Source organism: Tenrec ecaudatus, chromosome 13, assembly GCF_050624435.1.
Source record: "Tenrec ecaudatus isolate mTenEca1 chromosome 13, mTenEca1.hap1, whole genome shotgun sequence".
NCBI lineage: Eukaryota > Metazoa > Chordata > Mammalia > Afrosoricida > Tenrecidae > Tenrec > Tenrec ecaudatus.
This window is the reverse complement of record NC_134542.1, coordinates 74109968-74126617: the sequence shown is the minus strand read 5'-3', so window position 1 is coordinate 74126617 and position 16650 is coordinate 74109968. Positions and strand designations below refer to the sequence as shown.

The 16650-nt window shown below is 41.4% G+C and overlaps 1 protein-coding gene and 1 pseudogene across 2 annotated transcripts in view; one reads left to right on the top strand and one right to left on the bottom strand.

Annotated features, from left to right (window-relative positions):
• COBLL1 (cordon-bleu WH2 repeat protein like 1) overlaps nt 1-16650 on the bottom strand; it is a 186127-nt gene that overhangs the window by 153079 nt on the left and 16398 nt on the right. The window lies entirely within an intron of this gene.
• LOC142424725 (cleavage and polyadenylation specificity factor subunit 5 pseudogene) lies at nt 7805-8474 on the top strand (annotated as a pseudogene).

Sequence of the window (16650 nt, the reverse complement as noted above, 5' to 3'; positions counted from 1 at the left end):
GTCTAATTTATTTGAGATGTACAACCTTACTTATCCTACATAAACATCAAATACTAATATCTTTTAAAATATATTAATTATTTTCCTAATGTATGAAAGTTAAAAGTAAAGTTGAATAAGAATAAAAGATGAATTATCCATTGATACACATCTCAACCTGAAGGGATAGAACATATAATCATAAGCTTTTTATTAACTCTATTTATAATTTAAAGCAGTTTGGATACTTGCCTAAGGAGAATTTTTTTTCTTCTTTTATATGTAAGGTATATTCCAAAATAGCTTTGTTCTTTAGAAGAGAAAGAATGGGTTATAGGTGGTAATGGGGCTTATGGGTAGTAATATTCTGAAGATATGCCTGTTTTATATTCCATCTGTCAGAGAAAGTATGTATCAGAAAATTTTGTTTTTTAAAGTTTTATTTCTAAAAATCCAAAATGTCACAAAATAATCTGAAATCAGTAATTATATAACATAAGCATGCCCAGTAAGAGAACAGCATAAATTATGATATATAATGTAATAAAATATGATATAAACATCAGATCATTTTAACATTAGATTTCTTATGAGTAATCTAGCAGTATGGAAGATAATTGTGATCATCACTGAATAAAAGTGCAAAATTAGAAATTTTAAAACAATTAAAGGAAACACTAAAATCAAAATAGTTGATTTATTTGAATGTTAATACAGAAGGACACTATTCATTGCGTATTGTGCCATGAGTAGGTTTTAAACAATTTTATTTTCAAGCTACATAGTAGAGCACCTGATTTTCAGAAGTGCTGTGTCCCCTACATTCCTGATAACACAAAGGACAATACGGAGTAGAAGGACAAAGTTGTTGGACCTCTAGCATTAGGCGCTGTATGTTACAAAGTTTAAGAAAATGCCTTTAAACTATCTATTTTGCCCTTTATATGTTCCTTTTTATGACTGAATAGGAATGACATGATGAAAATATATCAAATTAATTTAAAATCTTTCATTTTCATTAAATATAACATAAAAATATTCTATATCTTCAGTATGATCCTGGGTAAAAAATTGTTAGATTTTGACTGTGATGGTGGTTATATGACTGCATCTCTAGGTCAAAACTTATAAAACTATACACCAAAAAAACAGGTAAATTTTACCTTTGGTAAACTGTGCCTTAATAAAAAATATAGAAGTATTGGATTAAAGGAACCCTGGTGCACTTTTGAGTCACATAATGTGAAGTCTCTTAAAAAGGAGGTCTGGCCTACAAGAGTAAGGATCCTCCAGTAAGGGCCCCCAAATCTGCTCGCTCCTGGGCATTACAACATCCCTATTGTGGGTCACCGCTTTGTTGTTGGGGGAAAACAACTTTCTTTGATGATTGAATCAAATTATATCCACCACCTAAAGATAGAAATATAGATAGATAGATAGATTGATAGATGAGTCCTGGTGGCAGAAGGGCTTATACATTGGGCTGCTAACTTCAAGGTCAACAGTTTGGCCTACCAGAAGGTCCACGGGGGAAACCCAAAGCAAACTCACTGCTATCACATTGATTTCAACTAAGAACCAATAACCACCGTACAGGACAGGTAGAACTGTCCCTGTGGATTTCCAAAATCATCTCATTCCAGGAGTAGAAAGTCTCCACTCTCCCACGAGAAGCTGGTTGTTTCCACTGCTGACCAAGGATAAAAGACGAGGCTGTATTCTGCTCTGGTAAACACGTACAGCCTGGGAAACCCAAAGGGTAGTTCCACTCGGTTTAATAGGGTTGTTATGTGTCAGAATTGACTCAGTGGTAGTGGGGTGGGTAACAGCTTAATGAACAATATTTGACTTTCTTTTTGGATTGGTGGGAGTGAATCAGCTATTGGGTGGCCGTTTAGATTCACTGAACTTTTAACAAACAAAAACAGTGCCATCAAGTCTGTTCTATCTCATGGGGACACTAGGAGAGCGTAGACCTGCCCCATGTGGTTGGAGGCAGTAAATCTTTATGGACAGTCAACCTCATCTTTTCCCCACTGAGCAGCTGGTGGATTCTAACCACTGACCTTGAGGTCACCAGTCCAGCACTGAACCCATACACTGTCCCCGTAGGGTACCTTTCCAATGAACTTTGAGGATATCTAAACTTGTTCCTATTTATGGTTAAAATTCCATGATGAAATACAAACATTTTGCATTATTTTTCCAGTCAAAATTTTTCTTGGCTCTGTAGCTGCTGATTTAAAAAAAAAAAAAAGGTTTTCTGGTTCCAGATAAAACGAAGCTAGTTATGTGAGGAAGGGAAATTCCTTTCTGAAAATCATTAAGGATAGAATCCACATGAGGTAAGCGGAAAAATGCCAAACCCCAAAAAGTACATGAGATTCGTCACCCAGTTAATTCTAATGAAAAATCAAGAACCTCAGCAAGTCTCCTCAAATTCATTAAAAATATTTTATATACAATGATCAACCGAAATTCATTACTCTTTGTGCTACCATTTTGCTAAGATTCAGCAACTAACATGTGCCCAAGATCAAGAAAGATATGGCTTTAAAAAGTAGGCAAATTTATATATAAGGAGCAATAACATTAGTGATTTAGCAACTCAGAATAATCAACCATGGAAGAGGAACAGGGAGCAGTTACCCGAAGATATCAATCAAAAGGGTTGAGGAAGAAGGAGGAATGGAAGTAGGAGGCAGAAGGAGGAAGTGAGGTAATTGATGGGGCATTCACGGGGTTGCCACAGAGAAGCTGAAACAAAATGTGTATGACGTGTTTAATGTAAAACTGATGAGCTGCTCTGAAAAGTTTTACCCAATTCACAATAAATGACTTTTTTTAAATGTTTGACTTCACTTCAAAACTATAACACCACGAGCTTATACTTGATTCCTTAGGAGGCAGCATTTTGGTTAAATTCAAATGAGTAGTGGTTACAGAAGTCATTTTTAACTGTTACTCAGAAAAATATTATAGTCTACCATCATAACTACCAAAGTATACTTGAGAGTTATGCTATTCTCAGTGTAATCCAGCACCATAAGTACAATAAAACTTTTAATTCCTGACCCTTGCTGTATTATGTAAAAACTATTGAAAAACTCTGAATCCTGAATGCTTTTTTTCTGTCAGCAAACTTGAAACATATGGTTTAGAACAATAGATAAGGAATTGCCCCTGTCATATTAAGATTTTTATCATCTGCTCAGTTCATTTTGCTTTTTATCAATTTATATCCTGGTATGGAATACTAACAATCACTTTCTTTTACAAAGGAAAACAATGTTTATACAAAAGTAAGCAAATAACTTCGCAATGCTGGGGAGATGGTAACACACTAGGCATGGGTGGGCCCGGATTGCTGCCCTGCCACCACCCAAAGCTCTCTTTTTCATAAACCCCTGTCTTCCTCTGTGGGTCTCTTCAGTGGTAAACTGACACTGCAGCAGTTACTGTAACTGATGGTTATAAGAATCACATGAAGCACTAGGTATGAGGCCTTGCATATGATAATCACTTGATCATAATAAGTGGTTTTTAATCTTAAAAACTAAGGCCTTGTTCAAATAAATATAGACTGTAAACCCCCAAACTCACTGGCATCAAGTCAATGCTGACTCTTTGTGACCCCCTGTGGGTTTCTGAGATTGCTAACTTTTGGGGAGTAGAAAGCTCACTCTTCCTACGGAGGGGCTACTGGTGGTTTCGAACTGCCAATCTTGCAGATCACAGCCCAACACATAACCACTACATCACCACATCTCCTAGACTTCTATAAAAGGAAGTCATTGTTCAAATAAGCATTATGCTATTGAACACCACTATACACTAGATAGCAGTAGCCCTCCCCCCCCCCCCCCGCCCTCATCACACACATTGCAGCGCCATCTCACCCACTGATTCTCGTTACAGCAACCCAATACAGGGTTTCGGAGCCCATATATTCTTCACGGGAGCAAACAGCCTCATCTTTCTCAAGAGGAGCCTGCTGGCTGAGGTGGACTTTCTGACTTTTGCAGTTCATAGCCCAAAGTGGAACAAACACCACAACCAGGGCTCCCTATACATATTGCATCCAACCTCAAAACCGAACTCACTGGCATCAAGTTGATTAGTATATATTTACAGGAGTAGAAGCTGCATTTTCTCCAGAGACTGGTTGATGGTTTCAAACTCCTGACCTTGAGGTTAACAGCCCAACCTGTAACCCACTATATCCACTATGCTACCAGAGCTTCATTTATGCAAGCTCAGATAAATTTGGGTATGATTATTCACCTAACCATTGATTCCTTCAAATAGTAACTACTTTCACTACATCTGAGGGCAAAAATTAAATTTCCAAATTTTGAGAATTGTTTTTGAAACAACTTTTCTAGAATTAGGATTCAGAGGCTTACATATTCATAAAGGCAGTCCTCAAATGAAACCATATATGTGGAAATACTGAAATGAATACATTGTTATATATTTTCATTGTAGCCAAGTACTGTTTTGTATCTAGTTTTATTGCACTTTTGAGTAGGAAAAATACAGCAAAGAAAATACAGTCATAAGACATCTTTGTTTAATCAATAATGAAGATGTCACAGTCATGGATTTACTGTCACCTCTGAATAAACAGCACGGGACACCTGAAATAACCAAATGTGAAAGCTCTAAAATGGCATGGGCACTGAAGAAGCTTGCCAGCGAGGAAGATTTCCTCCAGAATCACACTTGCTGAGCTCAGTTAAGAGGAAAGCCACAGCACCATTGCGATCATATAACTCGCTCTCATTACCCCCTGGAACGAACGTCAGGGCTGTGATGATTTCTTTTAGACTGACTGCAAAGGACCATGGCCTTTTGGAGCACAAAGAAGTAGTAAAAGTCATGAGGTAATTATTAAGTGAAAACATCTCCATTCCCCTGGAAAAAAGAGATGAGCAACAAAGTGGCAAACCAAACACAAAAGTTTCTAATTCCATTCCAGCGTTTACTCTTCAATGTCACACATGACTTTTTCTGGTTCGGGAGCTCCTCAAGGCCTTCACAGAGAAATTATAGTGGTCAAACTGAAAATATGAAGGCCTATATTTCCTATGTGATCAATGATTGATTTTAAGCCATTTTAAGGGGCTAGAGGGGAAAAAAATGGGACTATTGGGATCCAACTTCCACATGCTACAGAGAGAAAGAGAGAGAAACAGCATACACACATACATACGCACATAGGAGAGACAAGAGATAGAAAGCATACACACAAAGGAGGGGGAGAGCGAGAGCATACACACATACATACACACATAGGAGAGAGAAGAGAGGGAGGAGAGAGACAGCATACACACATACATACACACATAGGAGAGAGAGAGAATACACACATACATATACACATAGGAGAAGAGAGGGAGGAGAGAGAGAGCATACACACATAGGAGAGGGAAGAGAGGCACGGAATTCTACATAACTTATGATTATCCAATAAGGAAATGGCACATCTGATTCAGACTCAAGTCGGTGTGGCAATAAAGTTAGAACAGGGAGAAAGTGTGCTACCTTAAATGTTCTGATAATCTCTAAATAAAGTCTTACTTGACACCATAAAACATACAGTTCCTATAGATAGAACACGGAACTAAGAATTCAAGCTTACCGGCTGGATAGAGACTGGTGGAACCCTTGACTGGAACCCTTAGTCACCCTGCATGTCTGGAATTGAGTGTTGAAAGAATCAACCACTTAGGGTCAAAAAGGCAGCATTTACCCGACAGCACAATTCAGGAGGTCAGGAAAGACAGGAGAGTGAAAACAGGAGCGTGAAAACAGGAGCAGGGAGGATTGGGGTTAAGTACACCGAGGGAATTATAATGGAGGAATTGCAACAGAAATGGGTGTGAGATGTTGTGCGTGAAAAACTGATGATCGCTCTGTAAATCTTCACTCAATCCCCAATAAAAAGTTTTTGTAAACGGAATTTTAAAAGAAAATAAATTAGTGAACAAATAAATAAATATTGTTGCTTTTGGATTATTCATCTTAATGTCTTATGTGAAAATTGTAAGTCATATCCTTTCCTTGCTCATTAGGGGGTTCTGAAGAAGGCCTATCCTATGTCCTTCCCCAGTAGAGGCAATATCACAATACACATTGATTGACCAAATAAACAAACTAAGAATTTTCCATTTGCAATCACTTCAGCACATACACGGTTGACAGTAATATAATATAATATAATATAATATAATAATATAATAAGGAGAATTGTTCTGGGGTCTTTCTTTTCCCAACAGTGATGCTTTGATTCACAATTTCCTGAGGACAATAGGTCCTTCCTAGGAAGTCCTATTTAAAGAAAGAAAGAAAAAAAAGGTTGCTGATGTGGATTCAAAAAGACAGAAAGAATCTTTGACAGCTTCAATTTGCTTTGTTTTTCATGCCGGTGTTTACTGGACCCATGATGAGGAATTTTGTTTTCTTCCCGTGGAGAGGAAATCCATTCTGAAGCGCAAACGTCATCTAGAACCTTCGCCATTAAGTGCCCCAAGGCCTGTTAGCTTTCAGAAATCAGGATGCCTACGCAGTGAGAGCGACACGTCCTCTTCCAAGGCGCACACCTTGCCTCTCTTCATGTGGTCCCTGTGAAGCTTCTCTCGTGCTCTGTTCACCAGGTATGGGAAACAATACAACCTGAAAACACACTTTCCCTGATTTTAAACCATGCAGTAGCCCCCTGTTCTGTTGAAAATGCCTGCCTCTTGGTGCCTGTACAGATTCTGCAGAAGCACGGTGTAGTGTTGTGGAATTCCCACTCTACGAAGCCATATCCATAACTGGTTATGAGCCACACAGGTGAATGCCTTGGCAGTCAATAAAACCCGGCTAAGCACCTTTTGGGAGCTCTGTTTTCAGCCAAGATCCATCTGGCCCTGGCAATGTCAGCCCTCGTTCTACAAGCTGCTCCCACTTTGGCTAGCGTTTCTGGCAACTCCCTGCTGATTGATTGCTGCAACAACTGTAATTTCTTTCTTTCTGTTCTGCTATAATTACTAATGCAATAGGTAATTTCTTAATTGCCTGTCTTCTAATCACACAACAAACAGAACCCACAGCAAATAATTTATGCTTGCTGATTTGCCTTACTATACTTTATATAAATGATTTAAACCAATATTTAGACTCTTATTTAAAATTCACTTTATATATTGACTTCTACAGCTTGCTGAGCTCTTAAGCAACTGCAAGCTGATAAGCCACTTTGGACAGATGGCACTGGCTGAAATCTCACTTTGAGCTGATCTTTAAGATCAACTTGACTGCTGGTCTTACTTCTACAAAAGCCCTCTTTAAAACAAAGGTACTACTTTGAGAACTCAGGTGTGCCTGGCCCACTTCACAGCATTTCTCATCTCACAGGCATGTGTTAGCAGGACAATGAGAACAGAAGATGCAAAGTATAGTCTTGACAAAGAATATTAAATACACCAGGAACTGGGGACGGGGGGGGGGGGGGGGGGGTGGAGAAGAGAGAGAGAACAAATCTGTGGTGGAAGAAGTACATCCAGAATGTTCCTTAGAAGTGAGGATGGTGAGATTTCATCTCACATACTTGGGACGTGTTATCAGGAAGGACTGATGCCTAGAGAAGGACATTAAGCTTGGTTTAAAAAAAAAAAAGTGAGTCTCCTCTTGAGCTCTCATGTTAATGGCAGGTGGTGGCGGCCTCGGAGTAGAACACAGATAACCGCTGCCCGGCTCGGGAGAATTTTCCCTGCCTCCACTTTCCACTAGCTGCTAGGAGCCCAGCTTGCCAGCCCGTGGGTGGTTCCAACACCCAATGGCTCACGGACCGATTTCCCTCAGGGTAATCTATCAGACCAAGCCCCTCACCCTGGAGCATACCATCAACCGGGATCCACTCACCAATTAGACTTTGGGTACGAAAGATCCCCTCCATGTGGACAGCTCTGTGGCTGGCAGATTTCAAGATGAGGGAGGAATCTGATAAGATGGGTATTAGGAGAACTGTGGAAGGAGGTCTGGTTGTATATGAACACCAGCTTCCCCAATGTGCTAATGCTGCAGCTAGGAACAACTTCCTTCAAATTACCTGGTGGTGAACTTCCCCAGAAGATGAAGTGGAAGGACTAAATCGCTGAGTAACAAGAGATGGAGGCCTGCTACTCCGGGTCATTGGTAAGTGGTGGGGAACAAATTTTGAACCTCCTCAATGTCTACATATTCATGCATATATTTCAAAGCCTAAGGAACAAAAGAAGTTGTTTCCGGTTCAACTCCAAGAGAAAGCCTTGTTTACAGTCCCCCAGAATTACCAGCTGGTGGCTGCACCTTTGTTTGAGTTGAATGACAATGCACTATGATATGGACCATCACTTCCGGTGTCCCAACTCCTGAGCAGATCAGGTTTAGATACAACTGAACTCCTGCCCTGTGGAGATGTCAACGCAGCCGTCTCTGTGAGCACAGTGAGCCACAATGTAGAATAATACACATGGTAGGCAAGGCCTTGGTTTGCCCTCTTCTCCCCCTCTCTAAATTGTTCTCTGTTTGCTATTGTGTTTGTGCTGTCACTTTACTATGAATCACGACACTGGGGTGCAAACACATGTGATACTGCTTAATTTGCTTGGGGTTCTACTCATACTGTTTGGGGCACTATTAAACGAGTGGACTTTCTATTTGGTTTTTACTTTACATTAAATTTTTCAATTACAAAAAAAAAAAAGAAGAAGAAAAAGAAGCGGCTGCATGAAAAAGAGAAAGGTTCTCACTACGATGGGTTGACAGCAGCTGCCCCAATGGGCTCAAACACAGGAATGCTCGTGAGCAGAGTGGGAGGGGCAGTGTGGGATTCGGTTGTACAGAGGCTTGGTATGCGTTGCAATGAACTCAGCAGCACCTGCTAAGCAAAGCAGCTGAAAGGTGAGGTCAAATATGCATTTTTTCCAAATGCTTAAGCACAGCAGGTGAGCAGTGACAAATGAGTAAGGTAGGTACTGCATTTAGAAGTGATGAGACAGGAAAATCTAGCTCTCTCCTTTACATCGGTTATTAAAAAAAAAAAAAAAAGTGTGAGCCTCACTCAGTTTTCTCGTCCCTAAAAAAGAAACCACACATGAACTTGACAGGATAGTTGGGAGAATTAGGTGAGCCAGTGAGTGTGAAACTGTTGCTATTGTATTTGGTATCAATTATACCAATAAACAATGATTGCAATCCTTTTGCTAGCAATTTTAAAAGGAAGCATTACAAGTACAACAGACAACAGAAAGTTGTTCACGGCCCGAGAGAAGCAGAAGCACTGCTCATGAAAACAGTGAAGCGGCAGAAGTTGGCAGAGCTCTATCTTCCTGTAGGACAGTCCATTCCGATCCCCAATCAATGCGTCTCCATGCACGGCCACCACCTGTCCATACTCGGTGAAACCTGTGTGTGCCGCTTTGAAGGTGGAAGGAGTTTCACCAGCGCTTCCAGATGAAGCCTAGAAAGAAAAGCCTGGGGATGTACTGCCAAACGTCGACTCTGAAAACCAGATGGGCAGCACGGGGGTCTGACCTCCAACTGATCAGGGAAGTGGCCCAGGAGCAGGCGGCAATTTATTCCTTTCTAGATAGGATTGCCGTGAGCCAAAGGCGAGGGCAACAACTGACAATGACAACATGGAAGCAAGCGGGGAAAAGTCTATCTTGCTGACGGATCTATGAAAGCCCCAGGGAAAAGGTGGAATTTGGAAAAATGCCTTAAAAACCATGGATTCCTCTGGGCAGTGAGTTGGCCTGTAGAATCCCACGCTTAAACACCACCGTGGGCAGAGACGGAGCCCTGGGAAACGCCAGTCTCCAGGGAAAATCCGTCTGCCCCATCAATCTCAAAAGAAAGGGGGCGGGGTGGCTAGAAAGTTGGGACCGGGCATTTTTTTTCATATTGGGTATCCGTTGCAGAGCCAGCAAAAACCATTTGAGAAGGACGGGAAACTTGGTGTGCGTGTACTCTGTGTTGGGAAAGACTCCTGTATTATGTGAATCTTAAGAAAATAACACATCGGGGCAAGGCTCACAGCCAGTTATTGAGAACACAATCTTGAGAATCAGGTCCCACGAGAGAAAAAAGATCAGCACTATTCCGTCAAGAGGCAAGGTCCAGCCAAGTGAACTGAAGTTCAGAGCAAGGCCTAAGAATCCGGACACTGTCGTCCAGAAATGTCAGCAGCACATGGTGGGTCCATGGGCTGACTGTGGGTGTTACCAGCACCCTGAGCAGCAGTAACATCTACCAGTGAGGGCGGCTTTTTCGGAATTAACTAATGATATCCATCGAGCTAAGTCCATGGGCTGAAAGGCGTTTTAGTCCAAGAAAGGCTGACTAGGACCCTGACTAGGACCATGTTACGAAAGCAACAATTCTAACAACTGTTTTTTCCTGAACTCTCAACCAAAGTTCTCTTATCTGGTACAAATGCAACGGTGCAAGTGGAAAAACAAAATGAACATGAAGCCCCAGCAGACACTGCGGTAAATTACTGTTTCTACAAAAACAAACCACTGCTAAACAAAATCTTCTAATCCACAATAACCCACAGAGAATGCACACCGTCTGACCCTGCTTCACCTGCTGCCACCAGGTCCAGTCTAAAAACTCTATTTACACTGAATGACGACTCTATACCCCTCAATATTCAGCTCATGCAACTTGTGTTTATACCTCTTTGTAGAAGACCTTTCTTCCATTTCTGCCTTGACAATGCTGGTCTGTCCTTTAAGTCACGTCCACCGTCCACCGTAGGATCTCTGGCCAAAAGAATGACTGAGCAAGTTCCTTCAGTATTTTTTTTAATTGTCCTGAGGTAGAGTCTATTTGTCCTTCAAGATGAGCTCATCTGTTCCCAGAAAAGAGATGCCTCAAGCTCCCACAAGCACCTGATTCTGCCTTTAAGCCTGATCTTAACCACAGATAATAGGAGACCTGCTGGGGCTGGGGGCTGGGGACTGGGGGCTGGGGACTGGGGGCTGGCTGCAAAACTGAAAGGTGAGCGGTGGAAACACAGCAGTTGCTCTGCAGGGAAAAGATGAGGCTGCTTGTTCCTGAAAGATCTACAGCCTCAGAAATCAGAATTTCTGCAATGGAATTAGAATCGACTTGGTGGCAATGGATTTGATGTTTCTGTTTTGGTTTGGTTCATCGGTTACCATAGAGAGGGTCACCGCAGAGTGTCAGTGGGTTTGTGTTTTGGGGTTACCATAGAATAGTGTCACAACACTTGGCTGTTTCTATCACCAAATTACAAACTGCTCAGGAGTCCCACCTAAATTTTATCATTTCGTGCCTACAGTGCAGCATGGTCTCTGGACTAAAGTACGTATCAAACACTGTTAAATGTACAAAATTACCATTCCCTAATTTCTTGATAACTAATAAGGTTTTACATACTTATTTGTAGATCCTATTCACCTTGATATTTCTCTGCAGCATTCTATTTATTCTTTCCTCAATTCTGCTCAGAAATGAGAAGCAGATGATGTTGGAACAATGATCTTTAAGGAATAAAAATAAATAAATCCTATTTTGTACCATTAAAAAATAATCAAATCAAAATAAATTAATAAGATCATTTTGCTAAAATATGTAATATAACATTTATTTAAAATTAAGGCGTATTCTAAAGATCTCATATTAAGTATTTATTTTAAGCAAGATACAGAGACATACATAAAATCAATAGGGGTTTTCATTAACCAAATTGTCAGGTAAACATAAAAGTGGGGAAAATATTTAGGGTGCAGGAGAGAGCAGTTAATGTTTTATTTTTAAAGAGATTTTACAAAATCTTTCACAGAAGGGTGCAAATATACAAATGTATCAAATTAGTAGTATAGGGTAAACTTGTTGAGGGAGAAAACAAAAATATTTTAATAGTTTCTCAGACATCACCAATGGTGACTGCAATACAAATTTTAGACAGTCAGATATCATTCCACCCAATCAAGTTGGGAAATGAGATCTGAAAATGAAAACTGATTTTCTAAAATGTAACTGGAAATTAGAAAAACACCATGAAGACGCAGGCAGATCAGGAACTGTGCCAACGCGTCAGAGACCAAGTGAATGTTCAGTGGAGAAGAAAACGCTTGTCCGGACACTTGATCTGTGTCTACTGCTTATCACTGCTTTTCATTACAGTGTCCTGGACTTAAAAGATCTGGAAGATTTTAAACATTTTTTCTTTACTTTTTGCAGAGGAAAGGAACAACTGGCGTGCCGCTTGACCTTTTGAGAACTTCATGAATTCTTAAATCTTCTCCATTCAGTTTGATGCAGCGAGCAAACGCAATGTTTTCGTAAACTAGGCAAGCACTGTGGAGAAGCTGATCGTGCCAAAGCCTCGGTCACCTAATTTTCTGAAATCCCAGAGAGGAAAGTGCGACAAGAGTGCAGACTAATAGGGGCCAGTTTCCATTAGAAGTCTTGTCTCGACCCCTGATGCCAGGGGCTTAGGTGGAGAGCAAATGTTTTGAGAATGATGAGGGCAATGAATGCACAAATGTGCTTTACACAACTGATGTATGTGTGGATTGTGATAAGAGTTGTGTGAGCCCTAATAAAATGATTAAAAAAAGAAGAAGAAGAAGTCTTGTCTGGGTCAGCAAATACACTAGAACACAGTGGGAACATGCTCAATTGGACTATCCTCTTCCACGATCATGCCTTCTTTCTCCCTGACCATGAGGGTCTCTGCAAAGTTTCAAGTTTATGGCCAGAGCTTACTTGGTTGGGCTGCCCTACGGAGAAACACACACACACACACACACACACACACACACAGCAGCTTGCTGCTTTATTACTAATAGCGCAGTGGCTCTTCCTTCAGAAATGACACTGCCGTTTCCATGTGCAAACACATTGGGCACGACATGAAGACGCTGCCTTAAGTTCGACGGCACAGGGAACCTTCACACACAGCCCCACTCCCTATCCAAGCCGGTAGGTGCTGCCAAGGCAAGGAATGACATGGGAGTGTATAAAGGACGTGCATAATTCATACAAAGAAAAGCCACTTTGTTTCAAGCCGTTAATCAACAACCACAGTGACAAAAAAGGCAAGTAGTTCTCAGCTTACATACAAGGTTGCTTTTAAAAGTTCGTGGAAATAACAGAATGGAAGGATAATGGAATTTTCCCATGAATTGTTTTGAAGCACCCCAGCCTTCTCTATATTGTGAAGGGCCTACTTAGAATTCGCAGTTAAATTGTGTGACTAACGGCAGGTCACCCGGTGAATGGCTCTGAGCCCCTTTCTGCTCCTGCACCTTCTTACACAAGGGATGGAACCCGGGTTCTGGATTCGGGTGGCACAAAATAAAATGTAGTCCTTTTGTACACAAAGGGGCTAATCTTGCAGGCTCAGAAAGAAAAGTCTTTTCATTAGGAATGGTCACCAACAATAAAATCAGTGAAAGAACCTATTTGGTTAGCTGTGACCGTCTTTCCTTACAGGAAAGAGGAATAAAGGTTACAATATGCACATTGTGTGCTCCCTATTTCCCTATCTCACTGGCTAGAGCTTTTTCTAATGAGTGCTGAGGGACAGAACACCTGCTTGCCAGGAATCATGTTCTATGAAATGATGAATTATAGAATCGCGTCATGTATTTTTAAAAAATAATTATTTCAAGGCAATTATCAGCAACTCAAGTCTTGAGTAGAATTCAAAAATGTGCAGCTCAAACCAATTTTAAGACTCTTTCAAAACTATTTAGCCAGAGCCCTCTAATTGCTCAATTAAATGGTGGTCAGTGAGTTATTTTACTTTGTCAATATTCGATGGTTTATGTCAAAATCCAAACCAAACTCAGGGCCATGGCATCAATGTCTACTCATAGTGACCCTATAGGACAGGGAAGAACTGCCTTACTGACACTGTAACTATTTATATATTTAGAACACCATCTTTCACCCTTGGAAAGACTGGTGGTTTCAAACTGCCTACCTTGCAGTTAGCAGCCCAGTTCGAAACCAGTACACCACCAGGGCTCTACCTACTGCCAGTCAATTTTAACCATAATTCCAGCCTATGGAAGAGGGAGGTGATTTCTATTTTCAGATAAGCACGCACAGGTGCACAGAGGTTAGATAATTTGTCCACGGTCTCACGGCTATTCAGCAGCTATGACAGGATCCAACGCCAGGTCTTTCTGAAATACCAAGCCCACTGTGTATGTAAGCCCACTATGTGTGATTTCCTGCTGCCTGGTGGTGATTACCACACATTGAGAAGTCACATGTTTAAGGGCACAGGGTCACAGCTGGAGCCTAGTCAGGTGAAGAATAACCTCTACAGTTTCCTCAGATCAAATTGGCAGCTCTGTTCCTGCAGCTGCTGAGCCAGGGGCCCTGGGGCATCAGGCTAGGTAGGCAGGAACAGGCCAGAGTCGGCCACCTCCTGCTGCCATAGCAATGATCTCCAAGCCTCCTGGGCTGCTGAATATTCCCTTTAGGAATTTTCCCCTTGGCAACTCATGGGAAGTTGCTGTCCACGGCTCCTAGTGAGGGCCACTTTTGCCAGCCTTCTCGTTAATAATCCCACACTTAAAAGGTGGGGGGGGGGGGGGCAGTTTGGGTACTCAATCTGTCTAAGAGAAAGAAACACCAACAAAACTCCCCAAATGCCAACTGATCTTGGAAACAGTCCAGGAGGTATGTGTGTGGGGGTGGGGTATAGGTTGAAGGGCAATTCTTTCAGAGCGCAGACTCCTGAAAAGGCTCATTATTAAAACACCTGCGGACCAGCTGAAATGTTACCCAAAAGACAGTAAGGGGAAGTATGGGGGGAAGTACTTGACAATGCAGAGTAATGGGCATTTCAGAGATTTGAATTACCCTCATTTTAAAACAGAGAATTACCTGCATTGCCTTGGAAGTTGTTCAAAGATGTGTGTTTCTAATAAGATTGAAACATGTTTTCCTTCTAGCCCAAGTGCTTTGATTCCGTGAATATAATTTCCATGTATTGCAAGGGCAATATTTTAAATACATTAACTGGCATTGCCCAGCCCAGAACCTAACACACAGCTGGCTTGGCACGAATTTGTTAAATGGGGGGAGGGGAATCAATGAACTGTTGATTCATTCAGGAAGATATCTTGTTTTTGTTCCTTTGAGTTCTTTATTACATAAACTTCACACACAACCCTCTCTAACTAAATCAAGTTTAAGCTCTTGCTCTCAAAATTCATACCTGCCCGCAGGCCTAGCCTCTTCACCTTTCAGAGGTGCGCAAGAAGACCCAGCCTTGGACCACGGCCAAGTGTGACCACCAGCACTCACTCCAAATTCAGCTTCTCCCTTGCGGGGGGCGGGGGGGTGGGGCATCAGTCCTGGCTTTGGGTCCGCACAGACTGCACTGTAGTCGTGTGTCTCATTCCTGGCTTATTCATCGAGCCTGGCTACTCCTACTGGTGGCTATGTCTTCCTGCGCAATAAGGGCATCTTTTCTTTGGCATGTCTCCTGATGGCAATTCACAGATTGATTTCTCTGAAACCTGTACTGGCTTTCACTGCTTCCAACCACATATCACATCTGGGGCTGGTCACCTCACTGCAGTGGTCTGTGCAGTCTTTCGGCTCTGCAATCACTTTCACCCAAACCTCAACTTCGTACGATTTCAATTGCTAATGATTTCATTGGAAACAACCGAAATGTTCAACAACTAAAATGTTTAAAAATATGTGCGTACACACATACACACACACACACACACACACAGTTTGCTATACAAATGCGATGTGTCCCTTAACATCCAAGATATGCTCTGTGCACTAGGGTGCCTAGCGGTTTGGATAGTGTGTGAGCTCCAGCATCGTAGTCTGGTCCTGCTTCTCCTTTAAGCACGGTAAACAAGCTTTGTGCCAGAGCGGTGATCTGTCAACATGCTGAGAGGGATTTGCCTTTGTGTTTCGTTCTCAGTTCATGTCATTAGTCATTTCTCCACATTTGATATAGGTCACTCATGCATTTTTGCCAGCCTCATAGCTGAAAACATATGAACTTTATCTTATTCAGAATGCACCCTGAGAACAGTCACAGTACAATAAATTCTCGTTACTTGTAGGAGCAGAGTGAAAGCCATTGCTTTCACATTACTAGTCTCTGATTGTTTTCATTCATGAAAAATCTACTGCACTCACAAATATTTATTCAATCTTTGATGCAATAAATGCATCTAATATCACCTGAGGAAGCATGTTTACTTAAAGGTAAGTTTACCAGGGACATACGCCCTAGTACTCAAGAAACTTCCCAAATGCAGTCTCTACATGGAAAAGTCATTCTACCTGAAAATTTTCATTATACTTACTGAGAAAACATGGAGCTGAATTACATTAGGAAAATATGTAATGAATTTCTTTGACATTAAAATTCACCAGCAAGGAAATAGAAAGTATCATGCCATAAACAATGTAAACTTACTTCATCGCACTTGCCCTAAGTCACACTTTCAGTGAAAGCTCTGTGAGTTTAACCTGGTTCCATCAGAACACAAAGAGGTCTAGCTGTAAACCCTCTGGGACAGATGGGGCCTGCTCTCCTTCCCTGCCCTAGAAGATCAGTCGGAGTCACCTTCAAGGATGAAGGAGTTAGGAGTTACAGGCTTTTCTCCCATACTT